Here is a 16,810-nt window from a genome sequence, read left to right on the forward strand (position 1 = left end):
CTATTCGGATACAGACTGAAGGACGGACGGACTGACGGACGGACTGATGGACTGACAGACAGACTGTCGGACGGACCGTATGGACGGACATACGGACGGACTAAAAGGACGAAGGAACGAATAAACGAAGGAAATAACGAAGGTCGGAACGAAAGAGCGAACGAACCAACCCACGAATGAACGAACGAACGAACGAACGAACGAGCAAACAAACAAACAAACAAACAAACAAACAAATAAACAAGCAAACAATAAACAATAATTGTGTGCAATCTGGCCCATTTTCAGGGCATTTGTCAAACGTTTGGAGGAGGTCCACAGTTAGGCCTGGGTGGGGGGGGGGGGGTTGTCCCACCAACAGGAATTCCCCCCCCCCTCTCCCCTGTATTGAGCCCTGCACAAGAGGAATTTATTGATACGGACTGAACTTGAAGAACGGATTGACTGACGGACCGACGGACGGACGGACTGACGGACGTACTGAAGGACTGTCGGACGAACTGTCGAACGAACGAACGAACGAACGAACGAACAAACGAACGAACAAACGAACGAACGAACTGACGAACGAACAAACTGACGAACGAACAAACAAACGAACAAATTAGCAAATGAATACATACATTCGCAGAAAGAAAAAGGCAAAAGGTACATTTGTGGAGTCAGTAAGGGGGGTGGGTGGGCTTCCGGAACCCAGGAACCTTGGGAATCCCCCCTGGCCTAGAACACACACACACTGATCGACACTGACACACACACTGACACACACAACTTGACGAACGCACACACACACACACAATACACACACACACATCCACACCGGCACACACACACACACGCACGCACACACACACTGTGACACACACACGTAAACACACACACCGGCAATGACACTGACACACACACACGTACCGTACACACTGACGGGCACACTGCCGGGCACACACACACACACACACACACACACACACACACACACACACACACACACACACACAAACACAAACACATACTGACATACTCGCAACTGACATAGCAGAGGGGGGTGGTAAGTCATTTGAACGTTTAATTTCTTTTGTCACAAATTTAACTACCCATCCGTTCCTTGTGTTTTTATTTTGAGATAGTTTTGTATTTTTAGTCACTGCAGCGAAGGGACATCACTCCCGCCACCTTATCTGTATCTTCTTCTGCTTGTTGTCGCAACACGTGTAGACCAGTCCAAATCGTCCAAATGTAGTGGTCATCTGCAGAGACGCCGCCGTGCCGTACAGCTTATCCTGGATGGGAGTCGGGATTCGCTTTTTTTGCACTGCCATTGATGCCAAGAACGGAGCAGCCAGGGTCATTTCAATTTTCATCCAGGAATGGCACAAGCGAGCCAAACCGGCCGATGGTCTTTCGACTCCATGGAGACAGCTGGTGAAGGTAATACTATTTTTATTCCTACATTCGTGTTGACGACAGAGTGCAACGTTTCTAAAATATGATCGGTGCTAACAGAGCAGCAGGAATATACGTGCCCTTGATGACTTGGTCACTTTCGGTTTCACGGTACCAGTAAAGTCGATCGAACCCTCCCCCCCCCCCCCCCCCCCCCCCTTCCTGTTAGGACCTAAACAAATCTGAAAAAATCAGGTCTTGAAAGGAAGAAGTCTTGAGATGAGAGTAAATATAGAGAGGTTGTGGACAGACAAATCTGAGAAAACAGGGTCTTAAAAGGGAGGGAGTCTTTAATCAGGGGATATTAAAAGTGTTGTTCCACTGTACTACCAAAAAGAGGGGATACTGTTTGATGTTACTGTAAAGACTTACAGTAACACTGTTCTCTCCGATTGCCAGTGTTTGTACTTTGAAACAGATTGTATGACCGGCACGGTTGGCCTTGTGGTAAGGCGCCCGCCCCGTGATCGGGAGGTCGTGGGTTCGAACCCCGGCCGGGTCATACCTAAGACTTTAAAATTGGCAATCTAGTGGCTGCTCCGCCTGGCGTCTGGCATTATGGGGTTAGTGCTAGGACTGGTTGGTCCGGTGTCAGAATAATGTGACTGGGTGAGACACGAAGCCTGTGCTGCGACTTCTGTCTTGTGTGTGGCGCACGTTAAATGTCAAAGCAGCACCGCCCTGATTGGCCCTTCGTGGTCGACTGGGCGTTAAGCAAACAAACAAACAGATTGTATCCTGAAATTTAGCACTCCATGTGTTAACATTTCTACTTCCAGGTCTGTAGTGTGCAAACGTGTTGTCACTGTTACAGCTGAAATGAACTAACAAGAATACTAGTCTGATGTACATAAAATATGGGAGAGGTTTGGGGTCGGGGGTGGATGGCAAGCATAACATTGATAAATGACTATAGTTTTGCAGTGGTTTGCTCTCTTGTACTATGAGTGTTAACAGCAATTGTTTATAATTTGTTACTCAACTTACTGTAAGGACTATTACTATTAGCTTTTCTCAGCAACTGCAAACAATTGTGACTTAATTGCAAGAGCGCTTCATTAAACATTGGGACACTTCTTTTGGTTTTTTTAATGGCTATAGTGTAGAAACTAGAAATGCTGAGATACATTAATGTAGTCATGAACAACAGCAACAACAAAAACAAGAACATGTTTTGAATTCTGATAGCTAATGAAACTGACAGCTTGATTAGAATTATGTAGTTTTTGCAATTGCTGACTGAGTTGCATCCTTTGGTTTTACCTTGCATTGATTATCACCTTTGCTGACAATTGACTCATTGAGTGCAGTATTGAGTAACGTATAGTTATTTTATTTCAAGTTAACTTCTGGCTCTGCATGGTGTTAATCCTACTCAAACTTAGTCAAAGTAAGGTATCATTATTTATGAATAATGTGAAGTTGAAGATACAAATTAATGAGAAAGTTTGTGTATTTTTCTGTACAATCTTGCTATTTACTGTTTCAGTGCTGAACCATTTGCTTGAATGCTTGATCAGATGATGACAGAGTGACACCTGGTGGTACCCAATAAAACTGCCTTTGCTGCTATAACTACAAGAAATTTCTACAATTCAGAACAGTAAGTGCATGAGGTTCCATTTTAAGCTGTCAAGAGTAAATCTCAGGAATAGATTAGAAGATTTAGTTATGTCACACATGTCTTGCTTTCTTGACTTTTCTCACACTCTCTTGTCAGACTCAGAGAGTGCATGATTGTACATTTTTTTTACAGTAATTTTTTATGTTCCTAATTGGAAAACAAATGTGTCATAATCTTAGTGTTTAGGATAACTATATGGCAGAGAGAATCATGGAAATGATTGGGCGATGGGGGTGTGTCGCTGGTGTGCAAGAGGGTGGGTGGGTGTGGAGAGAGTAGTGATGGTAGTCAACTACTAACTAAAAGATTACTGATTGCATACATTTAGTGTTTATTGATTTGGAGGGTGGGGGAGGAAGGCAAGCAGTATTATTACATGTGTATGGGTATACTAGTTGTGCATGTTCCAAATGGGGGTGGAGGTTGGCATGGCAAGCAATAGCTCAGTCGGAAGTGTGGCCTTGAAACCGGTTGTGGGGATTTATTTCTCAGAATTGACGTTGTGCAGACTCTGCTTGGTTTCTGAATAGCTTATTAAGCCTGTGACTGTGTGCATACATAAAGATCTCAAGTTCACAGTTTCAGGGCTTGGAATTAATGGAAACATCAACACACATGTAGGAAAAACTCAAAAAAAGGAGGGGGGGGGGGAGTTTGGTCCCACGGTAGTGTTTGAATGAAAGCAATCTTACTTTTTAAGAGGGTAATCTTGCAGGACTATGATTCTTACATTGGTAGTTGACTAGTGTAGTTGTGGTTTTGTACTAGTGAGGAATGTCATCTATGTCATGTGATTTCTTGCTTCTTCTTTTTGTGTGTGCAGCTAAAGATGTTGGACCTTGCCTACAGCCTAGTTTTGCATAGATCTCCAACACCGTGGCTTTACTCTGAGACACCTCAGAAAACACAGCCTTTTCTGCTGCTGAAAGGTAAACATTAGGTTAAATTTGTGTTTGTTTTGATTTGTATGTTTTCCTTTTGTAGTCTATGGCAGGAGATTTGTGCAGGTGTACAAATGGTAGAGGTGTCAGAGGAAATGTCCACTTGTTACTTGTCTCTATATCAGTATATATGTATCACAAATACGCATCAAATGTACTGATCAATAGAGACCACATGGACAATTTCAAGCACTTTTCTGCCAGGGGTAGGGTCAGCTATGTAAGAATCATGTCTTACTCTGTTCATGCAAAAATAAGGTTCTGCATTTGAATGAGTTTGAATCAGGCACCTGTGTTTTTGCTCTTGTTTGTGCCCTCTTGTGAACTGTTAACTTATGAACAACCACCCCAGCAAGCAACTCTTTACTGTTCTGAGCACAACAGAAGAGCGCATGGTCTGGGCATATGGATGGTAAACACATCTCATGCACAAGTACAGGCCTGAAAGTGGCGAGTATTTTCAATTACTCGCCATGGCGAGTAAAAATCATGTAAATGGTGAGTAGAAATGTTAATCTACTCGCCACATGCGAGTAAAGTTGATAAAACAAATGGTTGTTTTGACGAGTAAAGTTTCAGTAAATTATGAGAAGTACATGTACTAGCAGTGCTTCATTTTGTGGACTTTCAGTGCTGAAGTATGATTGTGTGGATTGATCATTTTGTATTCTGTTATTCAGATTGCCACTTGCTTTCTTTTACATATATTTACAAGTTGGTGGCTGATTTGTGTGTGTTGCAGAACACAGGTCCATGAATAAAAGAACCCAGCTGGTATTCTTCATTCATGGAAAATGAAAGGAAATTTATCAGCCAGGATTCGCCACTCACTCTGCTAAGGGGGAACCCCGGTCAGCCCTACAGTGGATGAACAGCTTGGTCCTTGGAGGGAAAGGTAACTACTGCAGCACTTTAGAAGGGGTCTATGTCGACCAACAGTGGCTGTATTCCCTGTATGTTAATTTCCTGTACATATACAGGGAATATACTTCCGTTAGACGCCATGGAATTACTTCAAGCTTGTGAAAGTGATTCAATGGACGAGAGTACCAGCGAGGAAAACATAATACCAGGCTGTTGGGGGTGGGGGTGCAGATGTTTCTTTAACTAAATCCGTTTTGATAAACGGTCGAAGCATGTTTTGCTTGATTGGATGCCGCACGCGAATTCAGGATTTTAAATAGATTCTCCTATCTAACCGCAGTCACGCGCTTGGCGCAAGATTGTACGATATTATACTTCTTTACAGAAAATCCAACTGTATTCCCGGTACACAGGGAAAACACCTATGGCTATGGGGAATACACCTTCTTTTGGTCGACATAGACCCCTTCAACCTTACAATATGTGAATGTGTAGAATATTATGCTTTTGCTTAAAGCTTGTTACATATGACTAAGACAGAAATGTTAATCATTCCCTTGGTGCAAATCATAAAAAGAACAATAGCGATCTGATGTACTGTGGATCAATCGAGGAAAAGGTGTGTATGACCTAGAAGAAACTGGTTTTGAAAGTGCTGAGGATGGATGGAACATTGATGCAATATCATTTACTACATTGAACCTGGGTTTCAAACTGAAGTGCTTTTTTATGCAGGGTTCGTACAGAGTCCTTGAACCCTGGAAAACTCCTTGAAAATTGGAAAACCTTTTCCAGGCCTTGAAAAGTGCTTGAAAATAGAGTTTTGTTAAATAGTCATTGAAAAGTACTTGATTTTTCCAAATTGTTGCCTATACATTTCGTCAGCAGCTTGTCTTATTTAAAAAAAAATGCAACCCCCTTTTTTTTCGTCAAATACAGTACACACATTTTGGGAGAATAAAAGATCGAGTGAAAACAAATTAAAGCAGACGAACTAACTATTACTAGTCACCTGTAGTTGCTTCCCTTCCTGAAGGTAAGCTTGGTGCTTTGCATTAAATTGGGGAAAATCATGTCCTTGAAAAGCATTTATTTGGTCCTGGAAATGTCCTTGAAAACTCCTTGAATTGTATCAGCTCTGCCCTGCAGGAACCCTGTTTATGCTTCTTGTTATATATATGGTCTCGATTGACTCCTGTGTTCAAGAGACTGTAAACAACCATAAACAATCTTGTGTTGTTATGTGGTGGTGGTTTTGCTGTTGTCTAGCATCTACCCGTAATTGGCTTTATCAAATGCACCAGAAACGAGCATGAGTTTGTCGGATTAGTGAACTGTTTGAAAAACTTTAATGTATTTGTGGTTGACAGGTTGTTATTATTTCTATATTGTGTTCTTCTTTTTCTCAGGTGGGCTGTCTTCTGAAACATATGAATCGGGAGCGTCACATCTTTCTTCCTGAGACATCCCCTCTTGAAAATGGTGTGGCGTTTAGCTGAATGGAAACGTGGCAGTGTCCTGTTTTTCATAGCTTCGATGCGCGAAGTTGGGGATTTCAGCAGAGAATTTATTGATTGATTAATTAATTAGTTATTTAAGCTCACCTCACTCCTTAGTGTTTTTTAGGGGGATGGGGGGGGGGGGTGGTGTTGGCCTGGATCTTGTTAGTGAACTTTCTTTCTGGCAACTCGCATCAGAAATTCCAGGTTTGCTTTCAAGGCAATAGACGGTTTTTGAAAATAATTCTGTTAGGATTATCAGCAGTCCGGAGGTGTAAAAATCCCTGTACTGCAGTCAGGTTTTTCAAAACATCTCGAGCACGCTCTACGCCTCTGACGGGCTGTATCCCACAATCGGGACAAACGACCAACTTGGATGTGTATGCCATGCGCACAATATGATACCCCTTGCCTTTAAAAATCAGCGGTCACGAGTTCATCACAGTTCAGAATTTGTTGTGTAAAAGATAGCCGCTGTCAGCTAGCCATTCGTGGCTCAGGTGATTATATTTAATACAAATTTAAAAAAAGGTTTCTTATGTAGCGCACGCCGCACAGCATACACATCACAGTCAGTCGCTTGTCCTGATCGCAGGATAGCGTGAAACATGCTCCGGGAGACTGCCAATAATCCTTACATAGTTATTTAAAGAAATTGTGTATTGGTACAGCATGTTATGCATGTACTAAGATAGCTATTTGTAAATATTTGGTAGATATTTATGGTGGTGTCCCGAATTGCTCCCTCCCAATTTGCCCCATCCCATATGGTCCCCAATTATTCTTGCATTTTGCTGTGAGTAACATAAAGGCATTTGTCTGAAGCGCATTTCCAAAAAGACCCCCCGCGGGTTAGGGGGAAGAATTTACCCGATGCTCCCCAGCATGTCGTAAGAGGCGACTAACGGATTCTGTTTCTCCTTTTACCCTTGTTAAGTGTTTCTTATATAGTCAATGTTTGTACAGATTTTAGTCAAGCAGTATGGAAGAAATGTTAAGTCCTTTGTACTGGAAACTTGCATTCTCCCAGTAAGGTAGTATATTGTACTACGTTGCAAGCCCCTGGAGCATTTTTTTTATTAGTGCTTTTGTGAACAAGAAACAATTAACAAGTGGCTCTATCCCATCTCCCCCCCTTTCCCTGTCGCGATATAACCTTCGTTAAACACCAATTAAAGAAAGAATTTCCAAAAAGCATAGTTACCATTTGTTTTTTTTAAATCTGAATCCGTGACTGTTGTTCTTGAATACTCTTTCGTTTAGGTTTCCAAAAATGCTGATATAAAGGGGAAGGATAGTTGAAACTGTAACCGTTTACATTTTGCTCCCAGATTTGCAGTTGTTGTTTTTACTAGGAGTTTGGACGGGCTCGGTGTTCTTGTGGATAAGACATCGGCCTCCTATTCAGAAGGTCATGAGTCAAAATCGCGGCCGCCTGGTAGGTTAAAGGTGGAGAATTTTCTGATCTCCAAGGTCATTGCTTATGTGCAGACCTGCTAGTGCCTTATCCTCCTTCGTGTGTACACGCAATCACAAGACCAAGTGCGCACGGAAAAGATCCTGTAACCCATGTCAGAGTTTGGTGGGTTATAGAAACACAAAAATACCCTGCATGCTTCCCCCGAAAGCGGCGTATGGCTGCCTGAATGGTGGGGTAAAAACGGTCATACACGTAAAAATCCACTCGTGCAAATTTGTGAGTGAATGTGGGAGTTTCAGCCCATGAGCGAAGAAGAAGAAGAACTATGAGTTTTACTCTTTTAAAAAAATTATTTTCAAATTCGAAGATTGCCACAACAGTAGTCTATCTCATCCGACTTGAACCCTTCAGACTCCCTGTACATGTACTTGCAGTTTAAACTCATATTTTGTCTGAGAATAGTTTTCAAATGCAAAGTCCTTCAGAAAAACTGCGAGATAAAAATCTGGAGTGCTGATATCGTGTTGGTGTATCGTGTCAGTGGCCGAGTGGTAACGCACTTGCGCTCGGAAGCGAGAGGTTGCGAGTTCGACCCTGGGTCAGGGCGTTAGCAATTTTCTGCCCCCTTTCCTAACCTAGGTGGTGGGTTCAAGTCTTTCGGATGAGACGAAAAACCGAGGTCCCTTCGTGTACACTACATTGGGGTGTGCACGTTAAAGATCCCACGATTGACAAAAGGGTCTTTCCTGGCAAAATTGTATAGGCATAGATAAATTTTCATAAAAATGTCCACCAAAATACCCGTGTGACTTGGAATAATAGGCCGTGAAAAGCAGGATATGCGCCGAAATGGCTGCGATCTGCTGGCCGATGTGAATGCGTGATGTATTGTGTAAAACAATATTACATCTCACACGGCATAAATATATCCCTGTGCCTTGAATATGTGCGCGATATAAATTGCATAAAATAAAATTAAAATAAAATCCCCGAGCTTAGAACTGTACCCACAGAATACGCGCAATATAAGCCTCATATTGATTGGTATGTAAGAAATGTTAAAGTCCTTTGTACTGGAAACTTGCATTCTCCCAGTAAGGTAGTATATTGTACTACGTTGCAAGCCCCTGGAGCAATTTTTTGATTAGTGCTTTTGTGAACAAGAAACAATTAACAAGTGGCTCTATCCCATCCCCCTCCCCCCCCCCCCCCCCCCTCTTTCCCCGTCGCGATATAACCTTGAACGGTTGAAAACGACGTTAAACACCAAATATAGAAAGAAAGAATAATCTTTGAACAGCATTTGGTTGGAAAATGAAAGTCTTCACAAAGCTATCTTCTTCTATTTGTGTGGGTTAATATAAATAGGATTTAACATAACAATGTGGTACTGGTATGGGTTTTGTAAAGTGATTACTCAACTTCTGTGAATTGTACCTTCGTGGTGATCATGCTACACACTGGGTAATTCAAGCACAGAAAATAATATTTCTTAATAATTTGGCCTTATAAATGTACTCCGTGACTGTATTTGTATATGGTGAAAAGGAGAAGATATAAAATTTGTGAAATAGGACTTCGTATTTGGTTTTGTCATAATGAATTTGTTGTTTCTGTGTGTGTGTGTGTGTGTGTGTGTGTGTGTGTGTGTGTGTGTGTGTGTGTGTGAGCATGCATGCGTGCTTATGTGTGAGTGCACAATTGTGTGTGTGTATTAATCCAGCAGAAACAGCTTCTCTTCCATACATTTGAATCATTTATATTGATACCACATGGAGACTATTCTGAACACACAAGCGTGGTTTTCTCTCTACAGTGCTTTTCCTAAAGTTAAATATTGAATTTTTGAATTTAAAAGTTTTTGGCACACCACTTTAAGATAATGCTCAAGGAAAATAAATAGTCTTCTTTTTTCATTAACGCTTTTTCTCACAGTGATGTGTCAATATCTCAGACGCAAATCCAGAGTCATGCACCGTTTTATGCTTGGGAAGCGCACTATACTCACTTTGGTAACGGTCACTGTTAGAAACATGCATACCAATCAATCAATTAAGCGAAAATGAATGATAAGATTCGATTATGTTCTTCTTTTTGTGCACAGGCGGTTATATACAAACGTGCATAGTGTCAAAAGAAATCACACACACACACACACACACACTGAAAGTATGAAGAAGCCCCTCCAACTTTTGGTTGAGTTTGACTGCATTACCTTGAGGAGACTGACGACACTTCACAATGGAAAAAATAATAACTTTTACATTTCAGTGATTTGTTTTAAGTACAAAAGTACAAGTGAAAGTAGAAATAAATTAATGTGACACTATCCCGTAATCACATATCAGGGTCAACTATAATCAGTCCATTGGTTTACAAAACTTTATTCAATTTGTTATCATGACAGAAACAATGCATTGTTTTTTTAAGATAACTCAAGCATAAATGCTTATTTTAAGTCATCCTGGTATGTACATAACAAAGTTTAGCATGATGGCGGACTAGATACATTTACTCATTTCAGACATCGAAAACAAACAGACAAACCTGATGCGCAAGCAATCAAAAAATGGAGGGGGTGGTAGTACAGAACTTGGTGGGGGTAAAAACAAGAAACAAAAAGAAATGGGGTACGAGAGAACAGAATTCAGCATAAGGGGGAAAAAAAAGGACGACGAAGACTTGGAGCGCCAGAAATGTTGGAAGAGTGGGTCACGTCACAATAATATTAAATGCACAGAAGACACACACGCAAAGTTAATACATTTTGTGATCGGCGAAAATGGCACTAAATTACATAACGATTGGGCCATAATCGATAAGTCGAAACAAGGACACAAAACACGAGAGAAATTACGAAGAACAATTGGTCAGGCAGCATTTGTCTCATGACAGTGTCAAATGAACATTACAGTGAATAAAATGTAGAGGCTCATGTACGGAACATGCCTGGTTGTCTTAATAAATTCTTGTACAGTTATGAATATGGTCTGATTGACATTCCGGGAATATTGCGGGATGCCTTTCAATAATATTTCAATAAACTTATAATCAGTTATCAATTGACAATAATCGTACATCTCTACACAAGGGTCAATGCAACAAATAGTGCTCAGCAGTCTCCCTTGGGTAACCGCACTCACATTTGGGGCATTCCTTGAGGTGCCGCTGACATAAATCAAAATTCAAATCACTCATACCAATACGCAGTCTGCAATTATGGACTTTTTCAAATCTATCTCCAAAATAATAATGACATGGTACTTTAAAATCAACGTTGATTGCAGTAAAGTAATTGACTGACAATTAGGGTTGTATGTGGGGTGCCTAAAATTTGAACTTTTCTTATTCCCGAATATTTTTTGTGGGCGCAGAAGCACGGGGCAAATGGTATTGTTTTTTTTCTGGAGGGGGATCAGACAATATAAAACCAATTAGAGGCCGAGTTGCCTGACAGAAAGGCCAATTCTAGCCCCAGTCCATACCGGTTACATGTAATTAGCTATGCACACATTTGAGATCGATACCCAACCTTACTGAGCATCAGTTCTTTGCGTTATTTTAATTTTCTTGTTTTTCTTTAAAATAAAAAAGGGAATGGTTTTATTGATGTCATTTTATTATGTCATTATCTAGTCAGCATAAATGACTTTTGTGGATACAGGAGAAAGTGTTAAAATGTGAAGATTTCAAGTGTGGTTTGTGGTCATCTGCTCAGTTGACCACTTAAAATGTTGTTTCATTTGATGATACGTTTTGTTTGGTGTTCCCGCTTGAATGTGACAGTAAGTTGTACAATGTTACTCTGTGTGTGTGTGTGTGTGTGTGTGTGTGTGTGTGTGTGTGTGTGTGTGTGTGTGTGTGTGTGTCATGTGTGTGTGTGTGTGTGTGTGTGTGCGTGCGTGAGTGTGTTTGTGTGTGTTGGTGTGTGTGTGTGTTTGGTAACCGGCTTTGTACAGCGGGACCACCTTATTTTGTCATGTATTTTTATTCATTCTGGAGCTTTATTAAATAAACTGCCCATTTCAATCACAACTCTGGTCTGGTCTTATTGTCAGTGTTGCATAAATGATTGTATGTGAGCTTGTGAACATACAAAGAAAAAAGAAAGAAACATTCTGTGTCGAAATATCTTGACTAAAAATCAGGCGGAAGACTACACCTGTTGCATTTCCTATTATGCTCAGGCAATTATAACTGAGGGCGGAAGCGACAATGATTCGTTTTCCCCCCAGATAACATTAATTTGTAGAGACGGAAAAGGAACACGCACATTCTGGAACTGATTTGTGTAAATAACTGAGAGGGTGTTTTGTCTGTTTTGTGAAACGGTCCTCACACATTTGCAAAGTTCCACAGTTAGGCAGCTGAATTAAAGCATTACATAATGCATAGTGTAAACTCTAGGCCTACTTCAAGGTCTTATTACTTCAAGATGCATACACGTGCTGTTGTATCTGTTAGTGCTTGCCGGACACCAGTGCTGATTAAAATGGCTTAGATTGTTACTAATTTGAAACTACAGTATGTCCTTTTACGCGTTGTGGCAACTGAATTTTGTTGGTACCGATGATTTATACAAAGACTTTTATCACAGGTTTCTTCCATATCAAACATTTATACTTACCTTCAAGTTCGAGTTTACCTTTACTTTCACGAGGAGAGTCTGTGTGTGTGTGTGTGTGTGTGTGTGTGTGTGTGTGTGGTGTGGGGGTGTGTGTGTGCATGCGTGCGTGTGTGCACGCTTAAATATTCTTGATTTTTGAACATAAGCAGTTTATCTGTCATGGAGTTGTGTGTGTTTTCATGTCTGCGTGTTCTTTTCCCCCTCCTTCCTCCTCTCGGCAGTCCGGCTTCAGTCATTTTATTCCTCCCCTCAAAGCAGACAGCAGCATTGTGTTAATGTTCAGAACTTTGCCAGGTTTTTTGTTTGTTTGTTGTGCTTCTTTAATTTAGGTTTGTTGTTTGTTTAAAACACTCAAACATACGCACACATCCACACGCACACTTTTACTTTTTAAGTTATAATAAGTATTGCATTCAGCCACGGTTTTTTTTTCTCAGTTGATATTCTGATTTTTGCCATTTTTTTGTGTAATTTGTTTTTGTTGTGCTTGTTTGATGTAGGTTTGGTGTTGTTTGTCGTTGTTTGTTTAACACACACTCAAACACACACTAACCAGACACACACACACACCACCACCACCACCACCACAAGAATAGGTTTACACTCACTTTTTTCCTCCACGTTTTAATTTTGGCAATATCATTAACCCAGGATTGCAAAGCAGGGATCATTTGTCAATTTCATAACAACGTACATACAATTTCAGCTGGTCACTTCAATAAAATGTGCATCATCACAGGTTTCTGCTGGAATGACAGTGTCTTATCTGTCAACACAAAATACACACACACAAAATGAGTGTGATGCTGTATGCCTCCTAACAGATCCTAACTTCACCCTCCAAACCTCCCTGCAGATGTATGTTCTGTGCACAAAAATAACCTTTTAAAATATACAAAATGCAGACGACATTTCTACATTTGTAGTTGTGCTGCAGACCTGTTTACCCCCATAAGTGTTTTGGAGTAATGCTCAGCCCCAAAAATAGTAATCCTGGCACAAAAATAGTAATCCTGGTACAAAAATAGTAATCATCCAGCATTCGTCGCCAATTACAACGCACATGACAACTGTGTCTGCGAAACGCAATCATGCACATATATCCATCATTCACAAACAAAACACATCAGTCAGTTTTTGTAGTCATCATAATGTCAAAGAAGATTACATCAAAAGCACATGCATCACTGATTCTTTTTCTTTTGCTCGTAGTAGGCCTTTTTCAGTGTGTCAAGCGCTTCTCTACTGTACTTGCGCTTGCTGAAGGTACTGAACTTGTCAAATTCAGGTGCACGGAGCCCCTGGGGCTTTTAGTCATACCTCGGGCAGCTATCTATTAGAAGAACTACCAAGTTTCATTGACTTGCACCCAAAGAGTCAAGAACTGCGATTTTTTTTTACGAATCAATTTCGTACTCGGACCCGGCTGGTCTTGACCTATTTTTGGATCTAAATTTAGATCAGGTAGATCACCACATCATGCACAAAAAGACACGTCACTAGCAAACTATGTCAGACATCATCATGAGTTTGTATAAAACAAAATGGAGGCCGGAATCACTCAGTTGAATCGAACTCCGACCAAACACCACGTAATAACTAGGTTAATTTATGCACTCGCGTGAACAAGAAACTGTCGAGCTTCACAGATGTCGTCGTTGGGTAGTTTTACTACCATAGGAGGATTTTTGAACTGTAAATGCACTCAGCTGCAACAAAAACGCAAAACGAAGGCTGTAAGCTGCACTGTGCCTTTAAGTAGCTCAACACAATGATCGCAGCCCAGGGTGCTAACACAGTTTGGAAGGTCAAGGTTTTATAGTATGCTTCACTAACGGGATCTTATAAAAAAAAGCTAAAACATTTACCACTGAAGAAAAACCATCTCTGAACAATTCAAAATTGTCACACTACTAGTTTTACATTTTAAGGATCTTGCCTAGTGCACATCTTTTTATTATGAAACATTTGTATTGTAAACAAAAGAAAACACAATGTCTTGTGATCTGTAAATGTTCTTAATACAGGGAACTTTATACATTGTTCAAGTGAAGTACTGTACAGCCTATTTAGCTTGTTCATTTTCTCCCTATAATCTGCTACAATTCAATAAACTGCTGTAAACTTGTGTGCCCTTAAAGTAGATTTATGTCCTTCTGTGTGGGCACCTTCTTCTTCTTCTTCCTCTTCAGTGTTCAGTGTTTGCATTTGGATGTGTGCTCTCTGGCCAAGTCTTGTTGCACAGGGGTACGGGTGGCAAGAAAAGGCCACCCTCTCAGAACGTGTTGCAGAGTCTGTTCTTCCTACCCTAGCCACAGTCGCACGCTGTAGGTGCAAAACCTATCCTTTTGATGTGTACCTTCAGACAGCAGTGTTCTGTGCAAAGGCGAAAGATGGCTGTCTGTTCTGCGTGAGTAAGATGGGGCTATGGTCTTGAATGAGCTGGTAGCTGTCTGTCTTTAAAAAAAAAAAAAAATAGACATCAAAGAAGCTGCAGCACCAGCCAAGTGTTGACTGTTTTCTTTATGCGTAACCTGGTCCTGGCAGTAGCTGTTGTCCATCTGTAAACAAGCAAGATCATTATTATAATATATTGATGGTGTATTTGTTTTACCCAAAAGACGATTAAAATAACATTTAATTTTTGTTTTAGTTATGTGGCATACATGCAGTGGAACGATCATATCTTGTGATATCTTCCCTCTGAGAAAAAAAACTACTATTCAAAATGTACTTTTACATACTTTTTTGTTAACTTAGGCTTTTGAAGATCCACATCCAATCCTGCCACAATGTAGGCACAATCATAGGCTAAAATTGTCAGGGTTATTTACCATCGAACTGTCCTCAACATTCTATGCTGACACACACACATGCACACACACACTGGCACAGACACATAACTTGACTTCACTTAGGAAGGTTATGTGATGCTTAAATCATTTGTCTTGCCACTAGTTCATCACAAGTAACCACTGTGTTTATTGCTGGTATGTGCTTAAATGGAGGGATAGTCTTATCCCATGGTAAAACATTTTTTTTTTTTAAAAAGCCTGGCAGTGATGTGAGATGTGAGCCAAACTGTGTTCACGAAAAGCAGCCGGCCTTTAATAACACAAAGCTGCCTCTGTACACAATTCTGCTTTTACACATGCTATCCCTTAACTTGGATTCATACCAAAAATCAAGCCTGGTTTCATAGGAAACAGTCAGAATGTTGATTCAGCATTTAGAATGATAATCTTATTTCATGTACACGCCTTGGCAAATCTGACAATTAAGTAAGCAGAAGTTTTCTTCACGGGACGGATTTGCTCATTTTATTATGTAGCAATGCACTTCACTTGGTCACATACCCCCCCCCCCCCCCCCCTCTGTGCACAGTGATAGTTTTAAACAAGGAATTCTGTAAACACAGGGGTGGTCAAATACACCCCCCCCCCCTTCCCTCTGTGCACAGTGATAGTTTTAAACAAGGAATTCTGTAAACACAGGGGTGGTCAAATACACCCCCCCCCTTCCCTCTGTGCACAGTGATAGTTTTAAACAAGGAATTCTGTAAACACAGGGGTGGTCAAATACACCCCACCCCCCCCCCCTTCCCTCTGTGCACAGTGATAGTTTTAAACAAGGAATTCTGTAAACACAGGGGTGGTCAAATACACCCCCCCCCTTCCCTCTGTGCACAGTGATAGTTTTAAACAAGGAATTCTGTAAACACAGGGGTGGTCAAATACACCCCCCCCCCCCCTTCCCTCTGTGCACAGTGATAGTTTTAAACAAGGAATTCTGTAAACACAGGGGTGGTCAAATACACCCCCCCCCCTTCCCTCTGTGCACAGTGATAGTTTTAAACAAGGAATTCTGTAAACACAGGGGTGGTCAAATACACCCCCCCCCCTTCCCTCTGTGCACAGTGATAGTTTTTTAAACAAGGAATTCTGCTGTAAACACAGGGGTGGTCAAATCCACCCCCCCCCTTCTCTCTGTGCACAGTGATAGTTTTAAACAAGGAATTCTGTAAACACAGGGGTGGTCAAATACACCCCCCCCCCTTCCCTCTGTGAACAGTGATAGTTTTAAACAAGGAATTCTGTAAACACAGGGGTGGTCAAATACACCCCCCCCCCCTTCCCTCTGTGCACAGTGATAGTTTTAAACAAGGAATTCTGTAAACACAGGGGTGGTCAAATACACCCCCCCCTCCCTCTGTGCACAATGATAGTTTTAAACAAGGAATTCTGTAAACACAGGGGTGGTCAAATACACCCCCCCTTCCTCTGTGCACAGTGATAGTTTTAAACAAGGAATTCTGTAAACACAGGGGTGGTCAAATACACCCCCCCCTTCCCTCTGTGCACAGTGATAGTTTTTAAACAAGGAATTCTGTAA

General features: G+C 41.1%; 1 long non-coding RNA gene across 1 annotated transcript; it reads left to right on the plus strand.

Moving 5' to 3' along the window:
• Positions 1 to 397: 397 nt before the first annotated feature.
• Positions 398 to 9,367, plus strand: LOC138956639 (uncharacterized). The gene is made up of 5 exons (XR_011452737.1): positions 398 to 1,428; positions 2,933 to 3,046; positions 3,891 to 3,996; positions 4,751 to 4,903; positions 6,282 to 9,367. It is a non-coding gene; the product is annotated as an uncharacterized lncRNA (long non-coding RNA).
• Positions 9,368 to 16,810: the final 7,443 nt, after the last annotated feature.

This window comes from Littorina saxatilis, unplaced genomic scaffold, assembly GCF_037325665.1.
Source record: "Littorina saxatilis isolate snail1 unplaced genomic scaffold, US_GU_Lsax_2.0 scaffold_995, whole genome shotgun sequence".
Lineage (NCBI taxonomy): Eukaryota > Metazoa > Mollusca > Gastropoda > Littorinimorpha > Littorinidae > Littorina > Littorina saxatilis.